Source organism: Melozone crissalis, unplaced genomic scaffold, assembly GCF_028551555.1.
Source record: "Melozone crissalis strain CALT ecotype California unplaced genomic scaffold, PUWL_Pcris_2 ptg000053l_1, whole genome shotgun sequence".
Classification (NCBI taxonomy): Eukaryota; Metazoa; Chordata; class Aves; order Passeriformes; family Passerellidae; genus Melozone; species Melozone crissalis.
Window position 1 is genome coordinate 4,132,786 of NW_026535831.1, and position 10,554 is coordinate 4,143,339.

The 10,554-nt window shown below is 36.6% G+C and overlaps 1 long non-coding RNA gene across 1 annotated transcript; it reads right to left on the reverse strand.

Moving 5' to 3' along the window:
• Window positions 1–1,431: 1,431 nt before the first annotated feature.
• On the reverse strand, window positions 1,432–2,908 carry LOC128943666 (uncharacterized). Its single transcript, XR_008483754.1, has 3 exons — window positions 2,828–2,908; window positions 2,135–2,245; window positions 1,432–1,468 (listed from the first exon to the last, which is right to left on the reverse strand). It is a non-coding gene; the product is annotated as an uncharacterized LOC128943666 (long non-coding RNA).
• Window positions 2,909–10,554: the final 7,646 nt, after the last annotated feature.

Consider the following 10,554-nt stretch of genomic DNA (forward strand, 5'->3'; position numbering starts at 1 on the left):
TACAGAGCACAGTCTATAATCACAGACTGCTACAAAGTTCACCCAAAAATATGACCAGTTTTGGTACAACCCCAGCATTCAAAAGTCACTGAAAAACCCCTTCAGTTTAGGGAACTTTTTTGCTTTAGCTAGTTAAAATTAACTAAAATCAAGGAGAGTTTTGTTTTGTTGTTTGTTTATTTATATGTAATCTATAATCACAGACTGTTACAAAGTTCACGCAAATCTATGACCAGATTTAGCACAACCCCAGCATTCCAAAGTCACTGTTTTTCTGTTCAGTTTCATTTCTTACCCAACTCCTCCCACAGCACAAGCCCAGGCCACACCTCTCACCCCCACTGCTCAGGGTATAAAAAACTCCACCTTTTCTTCCATTTCTGCTCTCAACTGTTCCTTAAGGGAGGACAGTTCCCTTTTCAAACATGACAGCTCATTTTCCTACAAACCATTAAACAAAGGACAGGGTTAACTCTGCACAGCCCAGAAAAAGGAAAACAGTCCCAAGTGAGGCAGTAATTAACAGGGACACTCATTAGATACACAAGATAATTCTGTTTGCTTTTCAGCCCTATACTTGAAGCTTTGCTTTAGCTTGTTTAACAAAGACTGAAGCACTGTAAGAAACAGGTACTTGATCAGAAATGTTCAAGGTAATACCTTAAAACCCTTGGGAGAGCAGGGGTGAGAGGGCACAATAGAACAGGGGTGAGAGGGCACAATCTAAATATTTAAAACAAAAGTTTCCTATTCAAAGTGCGGAGTCAGAACATGACCCACTATCTGGAGGAGCAGACACAAACACACTGCCACTCCAATTTATTTTTAGAAACATTTGGAGTTTTTAATGCCCAGAATAAGATCTGTTGCAGCAGGTTGGGTGGGACTGCTGCGGGTAAAAATTAAAAGCACACTGGAAGAGTTCCCAGAGAATGTCTCTGGTGGGAAAGACCCCAGAGCACAGCAGGAAAAAGAAACTCTCTAAACAAACTGAAAAAAGATTTTTAGAAGTCACAAACTGACCGAAGATCACATCTTTTGTCTCTCTGTGCTGTCTGTGGGCAAGAGGGAGGGATTGGGAAAAAAGGTGTTTTAAGGGTTTCGTTTAATTATCATTACTCACTTTTAATTGTATTAATAATAATTTTTTTACACTATTTAAGTTTGAATCTGCTTTACCCTCAAAGTGTTTTTCTCCTAATCTTTATCTCAACTCAGTCCTTGAATTTTTCTTTCCCCTCCTCTGCTCAACAATAGCAGAGAAAAATGAGTGAATGTTTTTTTGTGTGTGCCTGGCACTTAGCCAGTATAAAACCACTACACAAGGACATCAGCCCCTTCACTGAATTATTGACCATTGCAAAGTGCTCCTTACCAGTGCCCTCTCTGATGAGAACTGCTTTTGCTGTTTCATTTTATATACTTTTAACTCTGCATCTTTTTCTTCAACCATTTTATCATATTCATTCTGTGGTAAAAAAACCAAACCAACAACAAACTCAAAACATGTGACTAAATGTTGCAATATAGAGTTATCCAGTCTTAAAACATCATTTTTTCAAACCAGGCTCTTAAGATTCATAAAGAAAAGATTCATTGATGCTTCTGCAGAAACTGTAAAACAGGAAATGCTCAATTCAAGTATTATTTTGTGGACTGGCAGAGAGTGCTTTATTTCTGTGCAGCAATATGTGCTCAGCACTAAGAGCCAGCTGTGCCATCTTTATTAATGTAGCTGCTAAAGATATTGCAAAATGAGGAATAGAAAGGTAAACTAAAATGTGTCAGGCTAAACTGCTGACAGTCACTAGGTAACCTCTGAGAAAGAGGCCAAACTGATACTGAAAAATATTGCATTCAGATGGTATCAAAGGAAGCCTGAATTGAAAAAAAAATCTAAAAATCCCAGAAGTTTAGATGAATGGAATGTATCTGCCCATAGGAATGTGTTCATATTCTTCAAATGAATTTGATTTTAGATGATGCAAAGTGCAGCATGTGTTCAGCTTCCTTTTCCCAGACTCAGGCCTGTTTCTGCTTTGGAAAGGTCATTAATGTGGTGTCACAAGTTATAAACATGGTATTGACATGGTATCACCCATTGCAAACCACAGCAAGCAGGAAAATCTCTGACCTTGTGCTTTTCCATCAGTGCCACCATCTCAGTTATCTTGTGCTGACATCTGGCATCAGTTTCTCTCTGTATCATTGCAGTTTCATCACAAAGCAACCTCATCTTTTCTACCTGTCAGTAATAAATTGCATTTCATTCATCAAGATAACAATATATTTCTTTTAAATCTCAATTTCTTCTTCCCCCTGTGGGTGCAAAGTTTGCAGTCCCACTTGGGCTTTATTTGCTTTTAAGATCCCTTTCAAATCCCTCATCTTTTCTGCAGATTGTTAAAATGGGCAAGATCAAAGGTACAGCCATGGCAGGCAAGCTCACTGCAAACCAAAAGGCCATTTCAAGCCCTCTGCCCTAACATTTCTTAGCATTGCCATCAAAAAAGTGTGGGCGGAAAAATCCTAATATGGGAGAAGTTATAATCTAATTTAATTGTGCTGACTTTATACCAAGGGTGGAATTTCTTTAAACTATATCTTGAAAGAAGGAATTTTTAATGGAGTTCTCATTGTCAAAGACATATTCAAATATTTCAACCTAAGCACCTAATGTACTAAAGCTTTGCTCACAGCCATACAAAACAAGTTCCATTTATGTTGATAAGACTGAAATATGAGCAAGGAGTCTGGACATTAAAGCTTCAGAACAACATTTTAAACTAAAAAAAAATAAATTGCAGTAAAAATTAACACCTCTCACCTCTTCACGAAGTTTATTTTCATTTACTTTTCTTGTTTCTATGTCTTTTTGATAGATGTCAACTTCTTCCTTATGTTGCTTGTTCATATTTTCCATCTCTAACTGCAATTTATTCACCTTTGGAGAAAGCAGAATTGCTGCTGTTATTTGTTTAGGAATTACTATGTTGATTATTTTTTCTTACCTCTTATTTTTGAGCACAAACACTGTTACTTTTCAGGTATATGATTCAAGTGTTTCCTATTTAAAAGTTCAGGGTTTTTTTTAATAAAGAGTTGAACTTTGGCCTGAAGTGAGTTAGAAAATACTCAAAGGAACAATGGCAACAGCACAATGGGGAAGACTGCCCTAAGCAGTCACCCTAAATGCTGTGAATGCCTTGGAAAAAAAACAAATAGAGATGGAGATTTTATTCCCTCTCTTGTAAATCTGTATCAGATTTTCACAGGTTTTATGGTACATTTTCTCCCAGCTGTGCATTTTGACTACAGTTTTTCCTTTTAAGTTTTTCATATGAATATCCTCAAAAAAGTCCACTTTTCTTCAAGTGCAGTACCCAAAGCTGGACACAATATTCCCATCAGAGGGATTGCCACTGAAGAACACATTTAAAGAACAGCCTAAAAAGAGTAATATATTTTTATATATATTTCTTTTAAATGCTTTTCTCTTACAATGAGGTTGCTGAACCCTGTTCAGTCCACTATCAACAAAAGAAAAAAAAAGGGAACAGATTGGAAACATCATTAATTGCAATGTGAATCCATCTCTTAAATGTCCAATAGTCAGTGCCCAATGATTAAAAATGGAAGCATCTTCTAAAAACTATGAGCTCATTCCTGCAAAGTCTGGATCCTAGATCCATAAACCAGCTCAGAATGTATAACAAGTATTATCATTACCTACACTGGAAGTTAAAAACACTCACCTCATCTTCTACACGATGTTATTTAAACCTACCTTCCCTTCATAAGTATTGCTTTTCTTGCTTTCTGCAGTAATTTTCTTTTTCAGCACCTTGTTCTGTTGAAATTAAACAAAACAAGCACTGTACCTCAATAAGTTAATAGAATTATGTCCTGGTTTAACTGCATCAAGATATTCCAGCTTTCATCAGGCAAATAACTCTTTGTTGTGCAGCTCAGGTTCCAGAACAATTCTTCAAACAAATGAATGTTCAGCTAATTTCTGTGATAATTACTGTTTCTTCACGACCTTAAGAAAGGCTCCTCCTGAGCAGCAGCAGGGAATAACAAATGAGGTGCAGAATGGGAATTAAAACTAAGATGCTGCTGGCAGAAGGTGTGAAGATGTCATGACCAAAAATACAAGTTATTTATTTTTACAGTGAAGTTACTACAGTTTGTGCCAGTGCAGAATTCTTTTCTACTAGTGGTAACTGAGATACTCATACACGTACATAAATAACACTATGCACTAAATGAAAAAGAGTAGAAGTTTATTAAAGATATTATTTTTGTAATTGCTCTTTTCAAATTAAGGCTCATTTAACAAATCAAGTGATCCCTAAGAGGACTCTCTAATTTGCTCAGGGTTAGGATAAGAAAGGAAAATGTTTAAGTTACATAGGTGTATCTAAAGACATCACAGCAGACAAAAACCTGCTGAAAAGGCAACCCAAAGTATAATGTGTTTATGTATTTGTGGCATTTAAAATCTCTACACACCTCCTGCTGCAACTCTTCAATGCATTTGGTTTTATTTTCCATCTGTTTCTTTAAATTATTCATCTGAAAGAGATATTTCAGACATGAATTAGTAAGTTCTACAAATGACTCCCTATGTGAGCAATTCCTGTAGATGTTCTCAAACCTGCACTTGCAGCAGTCTGGTTTGTTCCAATGGGACTGAAACACCAGCTGCCGTGTCAGAATAATCAGAGTTTTAGCCATAAAGTATCACAAGATGTTAATTAATAGCAGTGAACCAGTTCCTTAGTGGTTATGGAGTTAAGAAAGAAGAAGAAAAAAACCCCAAGATCTTCACAATTTAAAAAGTGCACTTGTATGAAGTTCCCTACATCCATGAAAAAATGAATTTTCCCAATTATTTTCTAGAATCTTCAATGGCTTTTCTTTCTTGAAATTTCATTTTCAGTTCTCTTAACCTGAAATTAAATTGTAAATCTTTGACTTTTACAATGAAATTTTGAAATTTGCTAAAAACCCCAGGTTGCTTTGAACCAATAGAAAGAAAAGTAAAAATGTTTGAATCTATTTCAGCTCAAACTCACACTACATATAAAAAGCTAATCCAGAGCCCATCCATCACTGAGTGGGTATATGAAAAAACAGAAAAGCAGGTTCTCTGTTTGCCTGAAAACAAACAAATAAATCTTTAATATTAAACTTCCAGCACAGAGTGAACATCCCAGTGACTGTGCTTGTCTTTTGAAATACCAGGGCTCACATGGGGACACACAAGGGCACAGCTGGCAGCAGCTGGGAAAGAAGAAACCTCTGGCAGAGATCCCATCCCCCAGGCAGAGCTTTGCAGAAAAAATCCCAACAAAGATTTTACATTGAATGCTGCCCTGCAGGTTCTGTAAGATATTTTCATGACACAGGACATACATTTTCTTCTCTTTCATCCAGTGTACTTTTCATCTCTTCACCTGTCTTCGCCATTTTCTCCTTCAAAGACTCCAGTTCATTTCTAAGTGCCAAATTAACAAGCATTAGTAAATATTTCCTTATTGCCTTTAACTTATTTTCAGTACTTCTAATAAACCCATATTTTATTTTCTGAAAAGAGCTGCTAATGTTGATGGGAACTTCACATAAGCTGCTCAATGAAAATGTTCTTAAAATGCAGCAACAGGCCCAGTAAGTCAATATGTGAACTGTCCATACTTCTTGTAAGTAGGAAAAGATGTTCCAGGAACCCAAGGAAAATACATCCTGACCTGCACTATTGCAATGCAGCTGTGAAACGTGGGAGCTGCCTGTCTGTTGAACTGGGGATACAGAGAGTAACTCTGATCCAGTTTTGCCTTGTCACATTTCATCCATAACCTTCAGCTTCCATTTGAATTTCCTTCACACCTGAGATGTCTAATGCAAAACAAGACAGCTCCTACTATGGAATACAAAATGATGGCAAACATTGTTCCTGCAGCAATTGGTATTTCTATCTGAGAAAATTTCTACTTGGCCAACAGCAATTCTGAATAGTTTCTGTTTAGCTATGTAATCTAAAAAAAACATTAATCAAAAAATCCCAGAAAGCAGCATTTGAACAGAACAAACTGAGTCTACTTCCTTTAACAATATCAGTTATTAATATTTGGTTTTACTTGCCTTAGCTGGCTATTTGCCTCTTCTAGGTTTTCAACTAACTGCTTTGAATTTTCTTCTTCTTTCTTATTTTCCTAAATAAAGACCCATGTGTCAGCAAAGAAATAAAATTCAAAGTGACTTCTTAAAAAATTCAAAGACATCCAAAGCACACTGACCTGCCTTGTTCACAAGTGTAAATACACTTCCTTTCCAATTCAAATACAAAAAATAGCTCAGGTACTCTACAGACCCAAGTCATGTTGCAGCTCATCATCTAATTTGTAAAACGGAGTCATTTGCCAAATTGAGTGTTGTTCTTTCAAGAAAGCTGGAAGTTTACAACTTGCCTCTTGTTGTTCTTGCAGCTTCTGGAGTTCTGCAGCCACAGCATTTTTCTCTTGTGCTGTTTGTTCTTTCTCTAGTGAAAGCTTACTGAGATACACTGTTAGCTGTTCATTCTTTAACCTAATTTAAAACAAATGGCCAAGGAGAATAAGAAGATGCATTTTGAAATCTCCTTTTAAATTAAAAATACCCATTAGCAAGTGTTATTCCATGCTGAAAGAAGTCCAGGCCTTTATCTACAAATATAAGCTTTGCAGCAGAGTCAGAGAGATGTAAGAAGGTGACAGAAGAAGGAAAGAAAATCAGAGCCAACTTTTATATATATATAATGGTTAGTGAAGATTATGTATTTTAAAGCAAGATTAACAATGAATTCAGAAACTTTCTCTTCTTGTTAAATAAGTGAAAGAACAACTACATATGCCATAGAATACACATAAATAGAGAAAGTGGAATTTAGAAATGTAAGTATATAATTAATGGCATATATGTGGTTCAAAATTTCCATTAGAAAACAATCATAGTTCATTTCACTGTGGATTAAAGCAACTTCTGTATTACACCAAAACTAATTCAATATTCTATTTTCAAAATGGTCATACGCCTCTTGTTCAAGATCTGTTTTCAGAGTCACAAGCTGCTTTAAATAATCTTGTTCCTTCTCAGCTGTTCTTGTCAGCTGTGCTTTCAAACCATGGAATTCTTTCTGCAAAATGAAAAGGAAGAGTTTTGAGTTCCCATGTGCAAACTCCAACTGCTGGAGGTCATCAGACATGAACTAAGAGCACGAGGCTTTCAGAAGAACCCAACAACATCCATGCCATGGATTATCCAGATTGGATCTTTCCAGTCTCTGCTGGGATCTGGAAGTGGTGTGACAAAGTGAACTGTGACACCAGTGCTGTTCATGTCTGTCCTCTGCTGTGAGTTTCATTACCTGGGCTGCAAAATTAGGGTGGGACCCTGCTCTGGGTGCTGTTTCTATGTATAAACTTGTATCCAAGTCACGATGTGCAACTTCACTATTTCTAAAAACATGTTACTATTGCCCTGCTTCAGACCTCCCTCATTTGGAGAGCATTTTCATTTCTCTCTCCACATTTTTCTCTCTCTGCAAATTTTGTACAGTAGCCTCAAGATTCTTCTTCAGTAAAAGTGCTCCAATTTGCCCATTTTAGAAAATGAGTGAAACTCAGTTCAGAACACTCAATGCACAGATTGTAACAACAAGCAGACACAGTAAAATGCACACCTGATTTCACACTATCTTAACTTCAGCTGATATGGATTCTTGTTAGGCTTGTAAATATAAAATCATAATGAAAATAAACCTCTGTTAAGAGTGTATTTCATATAGCTTAGACTTCTGTGACAGAAAATGGGCCTGTGTCACAGCACAGCAGGGTTCACAGAGGCCAGAGCTAATTACCTTCCTGGAAGGAAGGAAAAATGGGAAAACTTTATATCCAGAGGGAGTGGCATTTGAATGGGCATGAACAAAGAAGGAAATAACCAAAAACCTTGAGATGGAAAACCAAAAACATGGGAGACAAGAAAAACCAAAAGCACAGGACACAAGGAAAACAGAGGCAATGAAGAAGTTCTTCAAAGAAAACACTGAAATTGTGTGTGAGAAAGTTTAGTAGAAATGTTCAGGTAGACTGGATGGAGTTTATTTATGACATTTAAGATACTTACAAAGCAAGAGGAATTTCATATGAAGAGCAAATGCCATGAGATTAATAAAATGAACATTTACCAGAGTTTCTGACAGCTCTTCAAGTTGCACTTCTTTGTCACATTTTACTTTAGTCATCTCTTCTACAGCACATGGAATGTAAAATGAATGGAACATAAATGATTTTTCATATTTAGCAGGCAGTATAAAACATTTCCCCTTTTGCAATACCCAGTTCTCAAAACTTGTTGGATTAAGTTAAGAAACAGAAAAGCTCATTTATGACTTAATCTAAATGTAGACTTGAAAAAATGATTCAGACATTAGCAAATCTATATCTGAAGAGAAACTAAATATTATCTTCAAAAAAATTTAGAGCCTATTATGTTTTCCACAATTGCAACTTCAAATAAACCATGGACTGTAAGACTAGAGTATTCTCCAAGCATTGATGCACCTGCATTGTTCCAGAAAAAAAATCTGAACTGCTGGATATGGTATCACATGGATATGCTGAGAAAGGAAACCAGTTGTTACTAACTTCCAAATGGTTTCTATGTGCACATTCACAATTCTGGGATTTTTTGCAAGTTCTCAACAGCAAGGCAGAGCTCTTACTCTGGGGACTAAGGAGCACATCCCTAGAAACCACAGGATGTCAAATTGATGATATTTAAAGACAACCCCTGCCAGCATCATTCCACTTCCAGCATGGGGAGGGTCACAGAAACCTCCATGGGAGGTTTTGTCTCTGCTGCACAAGTCACTCCTGGCACCTGCAGTGCTGCTGCTCTGAGCTGCAAACCAAAATTACCTCCAGAAGAATTCATGCACGAATGGTCTGACTATTGGAGCTGTGCACAGCACTGCCCTGTGGCTGCTGCCAGCACCAATGACCCCCAAAGAAAAGGGATCAGCTGAGTAAAAATAAATCCAGGCATTCCTGACAGGTACAGGCACTGTAAAATCATTTCTCCAGCTACTAGAGACAGTCCATTTCCAGAAAAGAGCAGAAAACATTTTTATTACTGCCCAGCTCATTTTCTGCCTTTCTACAAGCCTTACCCAGTTCAGCAGATTTATTCTGGAGCTCCAAGATAAGCAGCTTTGAATCATCTTCAGATTTCTTTAATCTAAGGAAATGGTAAATGAAAAATCCCAAATGTAGGGTACAAAGCACTGCATTTGAAACTTACAGGACAATAAGACAAAGTCTTAGCACAAGCACTTTAAGAACATTTATCTTTCAACAGGCAGGTGATAGATCTGCCTGCAACACACATCAAATTTCACTTTTAAAAACTCAGAACAGTAGACATAAAAGTAAACAAACATATACCTACAGAAATCTGTATTTCTTAAAGACAGAATTATGAAAGTTGGAGGGGGCAAAAGATTACTTTTTATACAGTATCAACTATCACAAACAAAAAGAAAATTACATTAAATTCTCTGCATTTAGACCACTGTGTGAAAAAAATTTCAGCTTCATTTCCAATTGTTATTGATTTCGTCATAGACTGCAACCTGTAAGATCACTCTTGGAATTTAAACTCATTAATTTACCTATTTTGTTCTTCTTGCAGCAAGCTTTTCAAATTGGCAACAGAAGTCTCAAACTCCTCTGTCAGGGCTGCAAGCAAAGCCTTCATTTTTTTCCATTCTTCCTCCTGCTCTTCCTTTTCTCCAGTGACCTGAATTAATGTTTTCACTGTAGTCTGGAATTCAGTTTCCAAGTTCTTTTGAGTAACCTTCAAGACATGATATCATTTCTAAACATGTTTTGCAACAAAGAGCTACAGCTGTTTCATGTCTAAAGTATCCATAATTACTTATGCAAATACTCATCTAGTCAATTTCTACTGTAAAACTATAAGCAAGGGATACCTCTGCCTTTTGCAATGAAATTTTAGCCTCTTCCAGCACTGCCCTCAAATGTTCTTTACTGCCCTGGGATTCCTTTAACATTTCTTCATTATGTACTAAACAAAAAAAGATGTTTATATTTTTAAAAATGGGATTATTTACTAAAAAATGCTGCTAAAAATGGAAAATTACATACATTTAAAGAATGTAACAAAGACCAATGGTACTGACATCATATACTATAAAATAATAGATGAAATTAAAATATAGATGGCTTAAAAATATTGAAAATCAAGTTCTGAAAAGTAAGTTTCCTCAGTGACATGTGCCTGACGGTACATTTGCAAAACTGAAGCAACATATTTTCCCCTTGCAATTTTCAAGAGCTCTCAATGCTTGACTCACCCTAAAAACTGCCCTGCCAGTCCTGCTCCCACATGAGCAGCTCCTGCTCCAAACAAAAATAAGGCCCTCAAGGCCCCAAAATTCTGCTGCCAACCAGCAACAGAATAAGACTATCATGGCCCTCTTTCCTATGC